This window comes from Peromyscus maniculatus, chromosome 1 (genome assembly GCF_049852395.1).
Source record: "Peromyscus maniculatus bairdii isolate BWxNUB_F1_BW_parent chromosome 1, HU_Pman_BW_mat_3.1, whole genome shotgun sequence".
In the NCBI taxonomy this organism is placed as follows: Eukaryota; Metazoa; Chordata; class Mammalia; order Rodentia; family Cricetidae; genus Peromyscus; species Peromyscus maniculatus.
Window position 1 is genome coordinate 131,952,483 of NC_134852.1, and position 15,875 is coordinate 131,968,357.

The window sequence follows — 15,875 nt, forward strand, 5'->3', positions numbered from 1 at the left end:
CCTCAAGCTCAGGTACCCTGGAACTGTGAGCTGATGTAAAGCCTTTTATCGCAGTGATGAGAACAGCCAACTAAGACTGTCTGTATCATTTCTTACAAGTTCATGTGGATCTATAATTGTCTCAAAGCCAAAATTTAATTTAACTTAAGGAGATTCAAGCACCTGGGTCCCAGATCAGACCAATAAAATCAGAACCTTTGGGCTCGGACCCCGGGCATCGGTATTGGAAACGTTTCCCCAACAGATTCTCACATACCGAGAATCGCTGCTTTAACAACACATGATCAATATTTTCCCAGGTCAAATAATTCTGCACCACAGTCTTCAGTGGCAGTGTCACATTTCAGCATTTGAGTGTGCCAGGATCCGTTTAAACAATGCCCTACTATTTGACGACTTGTTTTCGGTGTACTGCAGTTATAAATAAATATACTTCAAGATTAATGTTTGGACACATCTATCATTATATCCTTTATTAGAGCATGAATATGTTTGAGGTTCTCAATCCATCGTGCCAAGCTGGCACCAGGGGAGGTTGGGCAATCCCAGCAGTTCCTGTGTATTGTTTCCCCAACACAGGATACTGGAAGCCAGCATCATCCCTCAGGTCCACGCCAGTTTTGTGGGGGAGAGTTTCTCTTTCATGCTTTAGTGTACGTTTTTGAGGGAGGTTTTTTTTCCCACATATTCATTGCCTATGTGTATTTACTTCTCTGTGAATTCACATGGCATTCCCATCTTCTAACAGTGTGGGGGTTTTCCTGTAAGAGATCTTAGAGTCAGTAAAGGAGGTTCACTCTTTCCTGTCGTATATGCTGCAAGGATTTCCCACAGCCTTTCTTTTTCCCTTCTTTTCTTTTTGAGACAGAATCTCAAGGCTAACCTCTAACTCAACCCACAGCCAAGGATGGCCTTGAACTCCTGACCCTCCTGCCTGCTGTAATTACATGCATATGCCACCATGCCTAGAGCCTTTGCAGAGCTGGGAATCTAACCTACAGTTTTTGTGCATGGTATGTGAGTACTCTACCAATGAACTATATCCCAGTCCTCAAATTCGTCAATCACCATTTAATCTGGTAAAGTTCTTTTAATTTATATTTATTATGTGTGTGTGTGTGTGCGCGCACGCGCATGCGTGTGTCTGCGGGTGTGCATGTATGTGTGTATATGTGTGTGCGTGTGTGCATGTGTGTGTATGTATGTGTTTATGCTGTGTTTGTGTGCATGTGTTTGTGCATGTGCGCGTGCATGGGTGCACTTGGGTGCATGCATGTGTGTGCGTGTGTGTGTGTGTGTGTGTATGTGTGTGTGTGTGTGTGTGTGTGTGTGTGTGTATGTGTGTGTGTGTGTGCGCGCGCCACAGAATGAGAGTGAAGGCTAAAGGACAATTTTTGGAGTTGGTTCTTTCTTTCCACCATCTGGGGTCCTGGGAATTGAACAAACAAACAAAATAAGTAAATGTAATTTCTTTTTTAGTTTAGAAAGTTGTAAAAAAAAAGGGGGGGGGCTTTTCTTTGCCAGATGTAAAAGCCTAATATTAGCTGCAATAATTAGGTAATAGGACACTGGTAGAAAATAAATAAATGTTTGTGTAAGGAACAGACATCTCAGAAACAGACAAAGCCTACCGAGAACTTGTCATACCTTACTATAAAGCTGGCGTTAAGGACCAGACGAAAGCAGGAATCACCTAAATGTTATGTTGGATAAGCTGGTTATTCTAAAGAAATCAGTACCTTTTGTAAAATAAGTTCCAGATTGAGTAAATATAACAAATAAAACCACAAAAGGCTTCTAAAGAGTGTAGGAAAATCTGATTCATCTTAGATTGAGGAAAACCTTTCTAAGAACATCAGCAAAGGAGAGACTGGTGGACTCTGCTATACAAACATGCTGGGGGCTGGAGGGACAGCTCGTCACCAAAACACATGCCTGGATTCCAGAATTCAACCCCCAAACCCGCGTTTAAAAAATAGCCAGGCAGGGTGGCTCAGCCTTGCAACCCCAGCACTGGGGAGGTGGAGACCAGCAGGGAGCAGTCGCCCTAGCCTAATCAGCCAGCTCCACATTATAGGAGACTCTATCTCCAAAACGCAACAAACACAGAAGCCATGTAGTAGCTGAAAAGTAACACCTAAGATTGTCCTCTGGTCTCCACACACACATACGCACAATCAGATACACACACACACACACACACACACACACACACACACACACGCACGCACGCACGCACGCACGCACGCACGCATGCACAGATATACACAGACAGATACATATACACATACATACACACACACATAGAGACACAGATATACACACAGAGATAAATATACATGCACATACACACAGATACACATAACCACATATAGACATACACACAGATATGCACACATAGATCCATATACACACAGAGATACATACATAGACACACACATAGAGACACCTACATACACAGAGGGAGAGATATACAGATACAGATACAGATACACAGGCACACATACTGACACACAAACAGGCAGACAGACAGACAGACACACACACACACACACACACACACACACACACACACACACACCACATGTCTACACTGATGTCAGTATCCTCAAAAAAAAAATAGTGCAAGAAAAGCCCGTCACAAACTGCTCTGATTTGCATGTGATTTACATGTGTCTCCCAAGCACCTCAGTGTAATGCTACTAGAACATGCTGGAACCTTTAAGAGGCAGGGCTTGTGCTGGAGAGACGGCTCAGTGGCTAGAGTACATACTGCTCTTGCATAGGACCTGTGTTTGGCTCCCGCATCAGGAGACTCACAACCACCGGTAGCTCCAGTTCCAGGGGAACACCTTCTCCCAGCTTCTGAAGGGCCCTGCACTCACATGTACATAGCTGCACACAGACACACACATGTACCTGTAGTCAAAAACAAAATCACATTTTTTAAAAATGAGGTGGTGCTTAGTGTGGCGTGATTGGGTCACCAGTAACACTGTCCTGGGAAGGACTAACGCGGATTATCTGCAGCGACCAGTTTTCATGAGGATGGATTGTAACAAAGGAACAGCCCTGGCTCCGCAGTCTCTCTGCCTTGCTATTTGATTCCTTCCATCTACGCCCCCTCCATCTTGACACTAGCCACCGTGAGACCCTCATCATGGTGGGGCAGAAGTCAGCTCTGTGCTCTCAGACTTAGAGAGATGTGAGCTGAGTAAACCTCTTTATTTATATAAAGTACCTGGCCTGGGACATTTTGTTATAACACAGAAATGTACTGACATAACACATGGCAAATGTTTGCCTTATGTATGAAAACAAGGGTACTCTATAAAAGCTGTTTAAAAAAAAAAAAGAGGGCCAGCAAGGTGACTCGGTGAGCAAAATTATCTGCTACCTGAATTTGATTCCTGAGACTCGCATGATGGAAGGAGAGATCCAACTCCTGCCAACTGTCCTCTGACCACCACATGTGCACCTACCTTGTCATGCATGTGCTCACCAAGATAAAGACATGTTTTTAAAAATCTCATGCTGGCTGGGGAGCAGACGGGTAGGATTTGGCAACATGGTACACACATGTACACAAACAAACAGATAAATAAAGAAAAGAAAACAACTAAAGACTTAAAGAGAGGCTGGGTGTGGTGGCTCAGGCCTTTAATCCCAGCACTGGGGAAGCAGAGCCAGGCAGATCTCTGTGAGTTCGAGGCCAGCCTGGTCTATGTAGTGAGTTTCAGGACAGCCAGGAAAAAGAGTGAGACCCTGTCTCAGAAAGAAAGGAGGGAAGAAGGGAGGGAAGAAGGAAGGAAGGAAGGAAGGAAGGAAGGAAGGAAGGAGGGAGGGAGGGAGGGAGGGAGGGAGGGAGGGAGGGAGGGAGGGAAGGAAGGAAGGAAGGATCACGCAAGCAACATGAAAAGAAGTACTAACAACTTCATGGCAAAATGTTCAACCACAATAAATACAAATTAAAATCATAATAAAAGACTTTCAACTTGAATAACAAACATTGGTGTAATTGCAAGGAAGCAAATTAATAAAAGTAGCTAATGTTTACTGAGCCCCATGAGCCAGGAAATCTCACATAGCTTTGGCGGTAGAATTTTCTAGCAAGAATTTGGAAAGATTAATGAAAGTTTTAATATTTTTTCATAATTTTCACCCAGATATTCTATTATAGTAATGAAGATTTCTACAACTTAGAAATCATATTGATATAATTATCATAGAATGGAATTAAAGGCTATATATTAGTAAATTCATTCCAACAATGGTGGGAATGGATTCTAAGGAAACAATATGAACAATAAATAAAATCTAAATATTTTATCATATAGTCTTTAGACATTATGAGGCAGGAGGAGCACGAATTTGAGGCAAGCCTGGGCTACAGAGCAAGACCCTATATCAAAAAGACAAAATAAACTAATTTTTAGAACATTCATCAACTCGGGCAACACTAAATACTGTTATTAAATTTGGAGCTCACAAATAGTCAATACGCATATGTAAAGAAAAAATAAACTCAGAAAAAGAAAAGCTTGGGATGCATACCAAACTGTTTACCGTTGTCTCTGGAAGTGGAGAAGGCAAATGGCTTTCATATCTTCTATGCAGTTTTCTATGTCTGTAGTTGTCTATAATAAACACCAATTTGTCATAAAACGCTTATTTTTAAGGGCTCAATAGTCACAGATGAAGACTAGGAACATACTTGATGGGACTGGTATGGGTTTCTATAATTACCGACTTTCAAATGCTTCTAGACACTGTAATTATACAATAATATGTATCTGTCATAAGCAGAAAATGCAAATGTCATTTAAACAAATACAGAATTTCTGGGCTGGTACCAGGATGTGGCATCTTATATGTGGGTTTTAGCTGATCTAGACTCCTCCCAGTTTAGAACACTGGAGAGTCTAAGGAAACCTATGTGATCGTGGATATCTGAACATGAGATACAGTGAGCATCTTAGTTCCTGGATCTATAGCTGGAGGAGGAATGCAAAGGAGAAACTGAGTATCCATGATTAGGCAGAACTCCTGGGATGAATAGTTTCCATGAGATTGGATCATGACAAAAGAGCAGGTCTGACCCTGGATCCCTGGATCCATGTGGTACCTGCTGAAATAATACGAAGTAGTAGTTAGTAGTTTGTAACTAGCAGGCATTGTGCTAAGCACTATATGCTTTTGACCCTCGTACGAGGCCATGAGTTTGACTATTTGTTTTTATAACTGAAGAATCTGAGACTCAGAGAGGTCCAGGACCCATCCCACATTCCCACAGCTAGTGACTGGTGGCGGAGCCTTGTCTGTTGAGGACTCCTGTGTACCTGGTAGAGCTAATCTCTGTGTGCATCTGCTCAGATTTCCGACTGCAAGAACCCTTCTTAAACCTTGCGCTGGGTTGGGACGAGTCGGGGGAACAGTCTGGGCCACAAAGAACTAAAGAACCAGTAGAGATTAGGACTGAAGCCAAGCCAGAGTGACAGCTGGAGAGGGGCGTTGGCTTCAGGTGAGAGGTGGTGTGGGTTCACATGTAGAGATCTGAAAGTCCCATAATTTGGGTTATGACAAAGAAGAGATTTCTGCGTGTGGAGTCTCAGCATCAGTGCAGGATCGCAAATAGCACAACCAAGCGGCTCCGTGGTGGTTGGTCTTCATCATCAACTTGAATGGATTTAGAGCCACCATGGAAACATGCCTGTGGGTTCGTCGATGAGGGTGTGAAGACCCATCCTGAAGGTGAATGGCACATTTCTCTGGCTGGGGCCCTTGAGATAAAAGAGGAGAAAGTGAGCCGAGCACCAGCATTCATCACTTTGCTTCCTGACTATGGATGTAATGGACCAGCCACCTCACACTCTGCCACGCCTTCCCTGCCTTGCCAGCCCCCATCCCCTGGACCCTGGACCAGAATAAACCCCTGCTCCTGGAGTTGCTTCTTGTCATGGTTTAGGGTATATTATTGGGGGGCGGGGAGTAACTAAACAGCTATGTTTGTGAGGCATAGAACCAAACTGCCTGGATTCAGAGTCCGGCTCCACATCTATCCTGTAACATCCTTCCATGCCATTCACTCTTCCTTCTGAGCCTCAGTTTTCTCGTCCATAAAGTGGGGACAATAATAATATCTACTTCCTTGGATCACTGTAGAAGATAAACGAATTATGGAAAGTAATGTAAAGTGTCTGGTAAATAATAATTTCTCGTTTAATTTGAACTCAAACAGTTTGTTAAGGGCTGATGGTGGCGCTCAGTGGTGGATTACCTGCCTAGCGTGTGTAAAGACTGGCTTTGCTCCTTAGCATTGAAATTAAAAGATTTGTTTAAAATTTTGAATTACATTGTGGTGGGATGGCATATTCATTTTGTGGAAGCCTAAAGTCAACTTTCAGAAGTCAGTTCTCTCCTCCACAGAATCTTGGGAATTGAACTCAGGTCACCAGTCTTGGTCTCAGGCACATTTACCCACAGAGTCATATTACCATCCCCAAGATTCACTGCTATTTTGAGGTCAGCTAGGCCTGGTGGCACAACCTTGCGATTCTACTTGGGAAGCTGGGGGAGGAAGATCATACCATACACTCAAAGCTTGCCTTAGCTTCATAGGAAGCTTAGGATCAACCTGTCAACCGAGTGAGAACCTGTCCAAAAATAGGAACTAAAAAGGGCTGGAGATGTGGTCTAATGATGGCACACTTGCATAGTGCAAGGACCTGGGTTCAATCCTCAAACCTGCAAAATGGATGGGTGGATGGATGGATGGGTGGGTGGGTGGGTGGGTGGATGGATGGATGGATGGATGGATGGATGGATGGATGGATGGATGGATGAGTGGGTGGGTGGGTGGGTGGATGGATGGATGGATGGATGGATGGATGGATGGATGGATGGATGGGTGGATGGATGGGTGGATAGATGGATAGATGGAATAATACTGTTAGTATTATCATTTATAGCTATTACTAGTAAATATTCAAATGTAGATGTGGAACTTCTGGGTCAGTAGGGAAGGGGGAGTCAGAGAAAGAATAAAAACAAGACTGCAGAGTTTGTGAGAAATGGAGGCTAGTGGCAAGCCAAGGCACTCTCTTGTCTACTAAGGACTCCTGGCTCTAGGTGCAGAGTTAAGCTCTGCAGGCTCGGCCTTGTTCCTCCTCAGGGAGCTCTGAGGAAGACATAGCTGTGCACCTTCCACAGAAGAGGAAGAAGTGTGGATGCAGGGGGTTACCCCACAGTGGAGAGATAGCCATCTAGGTCAGCCTTCTGGAGCTTGACTTTCCAAATTGTTGTGGTCACTTGTGTTTTTCCTCATCCTCCACCCAAGGTAAACACTTCCACGAAGGCTGTGGCCCAGTCTCGTTTGGTAGGCCATCTGACATGGGAACTCTCGCTGATACGTGGACATCCGTGAGTAACGATACACAGACTGAGAAGTGGAATCGTCTGTGCACTCTCTAGAGCCAACTTCTCATTGGCATGGTCTACCTCCCTCTACCATTCCTCTCTTCCTCCCCAGGTGTCTCCCTGGAACCTACCCAAATCAGGTGAGTGACCTTTGAATATTTTTCCTTCATTTTACATAATCTTATTATTTCCCACTCCCCCAAAAAGATCTCTCTTCTTTTGTCACTTATACAACTTATTTGTAATTTTGCATTTTTATTTTTAAATATTTTTAATTTTAAATTATGTGTATCTGAGGGTGTGAGTATATGCATGTGAGAGTGAGTACAGTGCCTACAAAGGCCAGAAGAGGGCATCAGATGCCCTGGAGCTGGGTTTACAGGCAGCTGTGAGCCGTCCGATGTGGGTGCAAAGTACTGGATTCAGATCCTCTGGGAAGGCAGGAAGCACTTTTAACTACTGAGCCATCTCTGCACCCCCAGCTTGTCTTTTTCAACAAAAATACGGTCATCATCTTTGCTTTCATCTTGGGCTTGGAGCCAAGGCTGCACACAGCTAGGTAAGTGCTCCATCTATCAATAAGCTACATCCCCAATCCAGACCTTTTCCTTTCCTCAGTCAATGGAACCTTTGAAAATCTTTTGTATTGTCTTGTTTGAGGTTAGCTTACTATTGTGCAACAAAATCACAGTCCCCTGTGTAGACTCTGCCAGCCTGCACCCGGGGGTAGTTACCATCTCAGCATACTGCCATGCCCAGGAGGCAAGGACTTCCCTGGGCACTGATGCTTTCCTTTCTAAGGGATGGGGTCTAAGGAGTGGAGTGTCTCAGCTACATACTGGCTTTATGTAGCATTTTTAATGTGGACATGGAAAAGATTTCCAGGCGTAAGTATCAATAATCTCAGTTCCCAATTTTAGCTTCTTCCCACTGCTGGGACAAATCTCCATGAGCCCACTAAGCCTTTGTGGTTTGAATCAGCACAAACTTATTCCTTTGTGGTTTTGGGGATCAGAAGTCCTGCGAGCAAGGTGTAAGAAGGGCTGTGTGCTTTCTGGAGTCTCTAGAAGAAAATCTACTTCCTTCCTTGTGTAGCTTCTACGGCTGTCTGAGGTCCTTAGCCTACAGCCTACATCTCCGTCCATCTTCAGTGGAGCAGCAATCTCATCCTGCTTCTCTCCTTCTGGTCCTCTGTCTCTGCTGCTCAGACCCTCTCAATCACCTCAGCCCACGTAGATAATCCAGACTAATCTCATTCCCAGGTTCTTAGCTTAGTCATATCTACAAAGTCCCTTTAGTTGGGTCTGTGCGAAGGCACAGGAGTTCCGAACTTAGAAAGTGGACATCTCGAGAAGAGCAGCATTATTCAGTGGCTATGCCATTCAGATGTGAAGAAAAACACCGTTCACCTCAACTTCTCTCAGAATGCTGTGCCCACACTCCCATGTCCAGTTTCTGACATCTTCTTCTAAAGTGTTTTCAGGCTGGAGGGAGGCTCAGTCCATAGTGCATGCTGTACAAGCCTGGGGCTTGAGTTGAGAACCCCAGAATCCACAGAAAAGTCAGGCACAGGCATCTGTTACCTCAGTATTTGGGGTCAGGGTGGAGAGTCAGGCAAATCCCTGGAGCCCAGACAGCCAGTCTAACCAAAGCCATGAACGTCCAGGTTCAGTATGAGACCCTTTAGGAAAAACGAAGTGGAGAACTAGTGAGAAAGACATCCAACATTGACCTCTGGCCTCCACCTGTACACACTTGCATGAACACCCATACACACGTGTGTGCACATGCATACAAACACACACACACACCACTCATACAAACACGCAGGTAAATAAATGTTTTGTTCAAACTCCAATGTCTGTTTCTTTGTTATTTTTTCCTCACATGAATACATAACATACTCAGTCTTTTGCTCTGACTTCTTTTTACTTAACAGCATGTCTTGGTGATTGTCTCAGTGCCAGCACTGAGCCTCTGAACCTGTTGGAGGACCTATGGGGCATCCAGCTCCACAGGTAGATACGCAACTTACAAAGAGCAGACAGAACAACCAGACACTGGAGAGCATCTGGGATTCTGACAGGTGGGTGGAGGCCCCGTCTGGGATCCCGGGCAACACTGGGAATTCCAGCAGGCGGATCGGCAGCAAGAGCTGTGTCATCAGCTCCCAGGTTTCACAGGCAGAACTGGGTGTTCAGAGAGAAAGGGACCATTGCTGAGAGGTAGGAGGAATTCAGTCCTGGGCAGGTTACCAAAACAGGCACTCAGAACCAGAGAGTACAGCAACCACAAAAACAATTCCACAAATATTTGCTCAGCGGCTGCTCCAGGCCAGGTGTGAGCTGAATGCTGCTGGGATGAAGCAGCTCTGAGCCTCATACTCCCACAGCTCAGCCAGGTGAGGTGACAACTAGAGAGGCTGTTGATAATGTCCCCACCGTGATGAGGAGAAAGGATTTCCTTAGGAGAATAGGGGTGATGATGCCAGGTGTGGTGGCGCACACCCTTAATCCCGGTACTCAAGAGGCAGAGGCAGGGGGGATCTCAATGTGAGTCTGAAGCCAGCCTGATCTGCATAGCAAGTTCCAGGCCAGCCAAGGCTACATAGAGAAACCCCCTATGTATGTCTATGTCTCAAAAAAAACAAAAACAAAAACAAAAACAAAGCAGCGGCAGCAATAACACACAAAACAACAAAATATACACACACAACTAAATAAAAACAGGAAAAGAATAGAGGAAAGAAAGAGAGGGTATGACTGCAGAGGCATTCTTCAAGGTTCAGGGTAAATTGACTGCTGTAGCAACCTTCAAATCTCAAAATGTCTAATACAGCAAAGTGTATTTCTTACATCAAAATCCCATGCTAGACTGGGCAAGGTGGCACACATGGAGTCTCAGCACTCAAGAGGCTGAGGAAGGAGGGCTGTAGTGGGTTTGAAGCTAGCCAGGGTTACACAGCAAGCGCCTTTCTTTAAAGAGTAAAAGAAGGAGGAGGAAGAGGAGGAAGAGAAGAGGAGGAGGATCAGGAAGAGGAGGAGGAGGAGGGAGCAGAGGAAAAGCCAGAGGAATCATCATTGTCTTCTGGGCTTGTGAGAAGGCTCAGCAGGTGAAGGCACTTGCTAACAAGCCTGCAGGTCACCCGCTGACCTCTGTCCACTCATTATGGCATGCCCTCTAACTGGAAAAAAATTAATCTCATACTGCTGATTGAAAACAGGTAGATGGGATTTGACTCCATACCATCATACAGGGATCCAGGCGGATTCTCTTTGTCACTCAGCAGCCCTGCCCTTCGCCAGGGTGACAGTTCCCATGGGATCCTCTGTATCCCTTTGGCAAAAAGAGAGAATGTGAAGGACAGTGGGAGAGGGTTCCTTGGAACAGAGTTTGACCTAAAGTCAGAGTGAGTTGGCCTCCTATCAGCCAGAACTCAGCTGCATGTACTGACTGCATTGGAGCCCGAGAAATGCAGCCTGGCTATGCACCCAAAACGTCATAGCAGCCTGGGCTGCGTGAGACCTGGGAAGAAGGAAAAGGCCTTTTGGAGGAAGAGAGACTCTGCACTTACACTGGAGGTGACACGGGAGTTATTGGCAGGATGGGAGGGGGGTCAGGAAGAGCTGAGTTACAGGCAGGCCCACACCAGGAGGGACACAGTCTAGCTGTCCTGAAAAGAAGGGAGCTCCACCTTTCTCTAGAGGGCAGAGGCAAACCAGGAGGCCAGTGCAACCACAGCGCTGCATCAGGACAGCAGCTGTCCACTGGGCTAAGACTGCATCTCAGAAGGATGTAATACCAGCCATTGGGACACTGAGGCAGGAGAATTGCCACGATTTCACTGTCAATATGAGCTATGTAGTGAGTTCCAGGCCAGTCTGAGCTACACAGTGAAACTTTGTCTCAAAAAATAAATAAATAAATAAAATATAGAGCCAGACTGTGGTGGCCCACGCCCTTAATCCTGGCACTTGGAAGGCAGAGCCAGGCTGATTTCTATGAGTTCGAGGCCAGCCTGGGCTACAGAGTGAGTTCCAGGAAAGACGCAAAGCTACCCTGCCTCGAAAAACCACCCACAAAAAAAAATCTTGAAAAAATAATAAAATAAAATATAAATAGTATCCAAAGCCACAGAGGCTTTAAAAGTAGGAATGCATTTGTCTTTTAGATAGAGTTCTGAGACCAGGTGGCAGGTGGTGGCTGGCGCACGCCTTTAATCCCATTACTAGGAAGACAGAGGCAGGCGGATCTCTGTGAGTTCTAGGACAGCTAGGGTTCTGTAGAGAGACCATATCTGAGAGAGAGAGAGAGAGAGAGAGAGAGAGAGAGAGAGAGAGAGAGAGAGAGAGAGAGAGAGGAGGGAGGGAGGGAGGGAGGGAGGGAGGGAGAGAGAGAGATTCCATCTCCAGTATAGAGAAGAGATGAGGGGAACTGGAGAGGATGCTGGAAGACTGGCTGTCAAGTTGAGAAAAGTTATGGTCTGGACTATAGGAGTGGCAGACACCAGGAAATAGGATGTACAGGATTCCCGCTGAATTGGATGCCCAGTGACATGGAGAGAACCTGAAGGAGTCGCCTGAGTCCTTAACTGTACAGAACAAGCACCTGGCTGCTTAGGGACAGAGCGAGGTTCCCTTTGCACTGGCTAAGTTTGTGCTACCACCTGAACAGTTAGAGCCACACACGGCAGTCAGTCACCAATGGATCTAGAATCGAATGGAGCCTTACGCTGCTCACCGTCGTGAGAGTCTATGAATTCAGTGCAGGGAGAGGAGGGAAGTTAGAAGGGGATCCAGAACAGATCGCCGTGAAATGTCCACGAGGTGAGCACTGAGGTGGGCAATGAGGGTGGGTGGCAGATGCAGAACACCCACAGACCAGCACTTGAGAGCAAACGTAAATGAGGCTGTGACATCATGGAAGCATGTGTCTCGATCCACTTTCTGTTATAACAAAATGCCAGGTACTGGGTAATTTGCAAAGAACAGCAGTTTATCTGCTTCGTGGTTCTGGAGATTTAGAAGTCCCAAGACACAGCCCTGGCATCTGTGGGCATCTGGTGAGGGGCTTGGGCTGCATCAGAACCAGGCAGAAGCATTGCACAGGGAAACAGAGCCAGAACTCTAACTCAGGCATCTCTTCCTCTTCATCCATGCCACCACAGCCCCACCTTCGTGACCTCATCTAATCCTAATTATCTCCCCAGAGCCCCACCTCTAAATACCGTTGACATATGATCTGGGGGTTCCATTTCCAATACATGATCTCTGAGGGGTGAACATTCCAACCACACAGCATCACGGAAGTTCAACAGTATTAAGACAGAGAGGTAAAGAAAATGAAGGACTATAAATTACCTATCACTTTTGGCATCAAGGAAGTCCAAAGCTGACCTCAAAGACAGGACAAGAAGGGGAGGTGGATGCAGAAGTGTGGGCAGCCCGATTGAGAGCATTGCCCCATGGCATGTGGAGCCATTCAGGACATTGTCGTGGAGGATTGGGCATGCCAAATGAAGGTTGGACTTTTGAGGAGCTTTTCCGGGTTTTGCTTTGTTTGACGTGTGTGGGAGGAAATATCCATGTGTGTATCCATGTAGGTATTCATCTGTGTGTGCAGGTAAGTGCACACATGTGTGGAGTCCAGAGGTCAATGTCAGAAGTCTTCCTCAGTCCACACCTTTTTTTTTTTTTTTTATTGGAGACAGGGTCTCTCTCTGAGCCTTGAGATCACTGTTTTGACCAGCTGGCCCGCAAGCCATACAGCTCCTCCCGTGTCCCCAACACTAGGATTACAGGTGCAGGTCACCACACCCAGCTTCTTGTGTGGGTGCTAGGGACTCAAACTCAGGTCCCTGTGATTACACAACAGCCACCAGCTGAGCCACCTCCCCGGTTCCTGATTAGGGGGTTTTGAGACAGGTTCTCTCTGTGTAGCCCAAGCTGGCCTTGAACTCATGATCTCCCCATCTTGGCCTCTCAAGTGGTTTGGTGATTTACAGACCCGCACCACCACACGCACTAGTGAGCCTTCCCTCTGTATCCTGTCATGCTACAAGCTGTTTGGAACTGAGAAGCCTAGAGAACAGAATGGAAGATCCAGATTCATCTCCTGCCCTGGTTTAGGCAGGAGAGGACACAGCCCTGCCTCCAAACATCATGAGGTACTCATCCCTGGTGACTTGAACTCTAAGAGGGGAGGCAGCGAGAGACACAGTAAGTGTGATGAATGGAGATAGCAGTGTTGTGACGAAAACCTGCTGGAGAACCAGATGAATGTGCTGGGGGACGGAACTTCAGAAGTTCACCTGGTTAGGGGCCATTTGGACAAAGACCTGGCGGAAATTACGCAAATCACTTAGCTATCTCTGTGGGAAAATGTTTCCGAAAGAACATGAGAACAAAAAGTTAAAGGAAACATGGGCTGGAGAGATGGCTCAGCACTTAGGAGCACTTGTTGCTCTTCCAAAGGACCAGGATTTGGTTCCCAGTGCACACACAGTGCTCATGACCATCCATAACTCCAGTTCCAGGGGATCCAGTGCTCTCTTCTGACCTGGACTGGCATCTGGAATGCACAGGTTGCACGTACATACATACAGGCAAAACATTCACACACATAAATAAATCTAAAAAAACTGAAATAAAAAAGAAATATTCACTAATCCCACCACTTGGGAGGCAGAGCCAGGTGGATCTCTGTGAGTTCGAGGCCAGCCTGGGCTACCAAGTGAGTTCCAGGAAAGGCGCAAAGCTACGCAGAGAAACCCTGTCTCAAAAAACCAAAAAAAAAAAAAGAAAAGAAAAGAAAAGAAAAGAAAAGAAATATTCCCATGTATTGATATTAAGGATGCCAGCCCAAGTGCCCATATGACGCAGGATGGTGGAACCATGAAAGAACAGAGCTAGAGCACTGGGGAACTTCAGGACATGTTTTATGATGACTGAGATGGGGGTGGACACTGGAGAGGTCCCAGCAGAGAAGGACAGGATTGTGACTTCGGTTCTTCTAGAATCCATCTGGATTCTATGTAGAGACAGGATTAATGTAGAAGGCCTTGTAGAGAGGGACAGAAGGGACAGAAGGTGCAGAGTGATAACCCAAGGCTGAGGGAGAACTCTGCAGGTGGAGTGTTGCTGTGCAAGCGTGGAAACCTGGGTTCCATCCTCAGAACCCATGCCACAAGCTGCATGTGATAGCACACACCTGTCATCCCAGCACTGGGAGATGGAGACGGGGGAGTCCCAGGAGCTTGACAGCCAGTCAGTCTAGCTAACTAGTGAGCTCCAGGTTCAGTGAGAGACCTTGTCTTAAAAAATAAGGTAAAGGGGCCGGCAAGATGGTTCAGCAGGTAAAGGTGTCTGCTGCCAAGACAAACTGAGTTCAGTCTCCAGGGTCCCATATGGTAGAAGGAGAGACGGCGACCTCCATATGCACATCATGACATGGAAACACCCACACATATTTGTGCACACAAAGGTCACATACATACATGTGCACAAATACACACACGTGCACACCCAAATACACGCAAGCACAAGTGTAATAATGCAGCTGGGAGTTGATGAGTAGGGACCAGGCTTCAGCAGCAGAGAGGGGTGTGAAGTAACTCTAGTCTAAAAATATCTTGAAGACAGAGCCAGCTGGATTAGCTGGCTATTGGCTGTGAGAAATAAAAGACAGGTATCCAGCTTGCCTCCAGAATGATTCAACTATAAAACAGAACAAAGTGCCAGACATGCCACAGCATGCTCAAACCTCAAAGCACCTTGCCAAGTAGAAGTCAGATGCAGAAGGCCACAGAGCAAGAGCTTCTTCTTAGTGAAATATGCCACCCGAGTAAGTCACACCGAGAATGTAGAGCCATGGGTCACCAAGAGCGAATGGGTTAGACAGAGGGAATGCTTCATGTGACACAAGAATGCTGGAGGTCATAGCTGTACAACATGGTGGCTGCATAAAGTGCCACTGAACTGTCACTTGTGAGTGGTTGAGGGTGGGGGAGATGGCTCACAGGGTGACAAGCTTGCCATGTAAGCATGAGAATCTGAGTTGGGATCCCGAGGACCCATGTTGAAGCCAGGCATGTTGGCCATCTGTAATCCAGTACTGGGGGGAGAGGGGGGCAGACCCAAGTGGATCCCTAGAGTTGGGTGGACAGCCGTAGCTAAACCAGCAAGCTTTGGGTTCAATGAAAGACCCTGTCTCAAGAAAGGAAGAAGGTGGACGGGCTAACGCATTCACTCTGTGATTAAAAGCACTTGTTGCTCTTGCAAGAGGACCAGGGTTCAATTCCCAGCATCCACATGGCAGCTCAAAACTGTTTATAACTCCAGTCCCAGGAGATCCGAAGCCCTCTTCTGGCCTCCTCAGGCACCAGGCATGCACAGGGTACACAGACATACCTGCATGGACAATACTCTTGAACATAAAATAATAAATTAAAATAATCTAAA

General features: G+C 46.2%; 1 long non-coding RNA gene across 3 annotated transcripts; it reads right to left on the reverse strand.

Moving 5' to 3' along the window:
- Positions 1 to 274: 274 nt before the first annotated feature.
- LOC121831488 (uncharacterized) lies at positions 275 to 10,053 on the reverse strand. Of its 3 annotated transcripts, none has more exons than XR_013044637.1 (4): positions 9,000 to 10,050; positions 5,340 to 5,780; positions 4,555 to 4,637; positions 275 to 761 (listed from the first exon to the last, which is right to left on the reverse strand). It is a non-coding gene; the product is annotated as an uncharacterized LOC121831488 (long non-coding RNA). The 3 variants fall into 3 exon arrangements; XR_013044642.1 differs by having other exon boundaries at positions 276 to 761; positions 4,555 to 5,128; positions 9,000 to 10,052; XR_006074962.2 differs by having other exon boundaries at positions 276 to 761; positions 4,555 to 5,780; positions 9,000 to 10,053.
- Between the last annotated feature and the right edge of the window lie 5,822 nt (positions 10,054 to 15,875).